Below are 993 nucleotides of genomic sequence, written 5' to 3'. Positions count from 1 at the left end.
AATTAAATGGAAATGTAAATTAGCCTCACTGATCTTGATCTTAATCTTGATCTTGATCTTGATGTGACCAACTGACAGAAGATCATGACGCGCAAAACATACTTTTAGAAATTTAATTGCCCAAACTTCGGTAAGAGAGATTCACCCGTTGGAGCAATCACCCAGTTAGGGTCTTTAACACTTCATAGTAGTCATCGATTCATTCACAAATGTATTGTGTGGAGACCGGGGCAAATCCAGAGACTGGATTAAATAAAGACAATCAAAGGCATAAATCTATAAAGTAATCTCAATTGAAGAAGATTTTACCGTGGATGGCAGTACAACATTTTCAGGTGTGGCCGAGGAATTGAAGGGCGACGGAGGATTGGCAACGTCATCTCCATTTTTTTCTAACATTTACACAACCCTCATCATGCAAGGACGATCTGCAGAGTTATATTGAATGCACCACAATCCAACTTTTGTGAGCCTTGTCGCCTTCTCCTCATCTGGGCATTCCATTTCTCCTCCTCTCAACCTCACCCCCAACTCACCACTCTCAATCAGCTTGAAAGCCAATTCAGGAAAGTATAATTGACAGGACCGGCTAACCTGCACATCAATATTCTTTCTGCCCCCAACAGTCTCTAGCAACAACATTCCGAAACTATAGACATCTGATTTATCTGTAACAGGACCGGCATCACTATAGCACAACTCCGGCGCAACATATCCCGGCGTCCCTCTCGTTGCTGTTATAGAAACATGATCGTCTCCCTTTCCACAAAGTTTTGCGAGACCGAAATCAGCAATTTTAGGGGTGAAGTGGGCGTCCAGCAATATATTGTGAGGTTTGATGTCGAAGTGTATGATGCGCTTCTCGCAATCATGGTGTAGATATGCAATTCCACGGGCCGCACCCAAAACAATCGAATACAATTGTTCCCACCTTAACACTTGGCGCTTCTCTTTCCGGGCAAACAAAATTTTATCCAGAGATCCATTGGGCAT

General features: G+C 43.0%; 1 pseudogene; it reads right to left on the bottom strand.

The window, feature by feature from the left end:
• Window positions 1-399: 399 nt before the first annotated feature.
• Window positions 400-993, bottom strand: LOC149174343 (rust resistance kinase Lr10 pseudogene; annotated as a pseudogene).

The sequence above is a fragment of the Pinus tabuliformis genome, chromosome 4_1 (assembly GCF_031772625.1).
Source record: "Pinus tabuliformis cultivar Carrire ecotype Pingquan chromosome 4_1, CPIR1, whole genome shotgun sequence".
Classification (NCBI taxonomy): Eukaryota; Viridiplantae; Streptophyta; class Pinopsida; order Pinales; family Pinaceae; genus Pinus; species Pinus tabuliformis.
The sequence above is the reverse complement of the archived record's forward strand: the minus strand, read 5'-3'. Positions and strand labels throughout refer to the sequence as shown.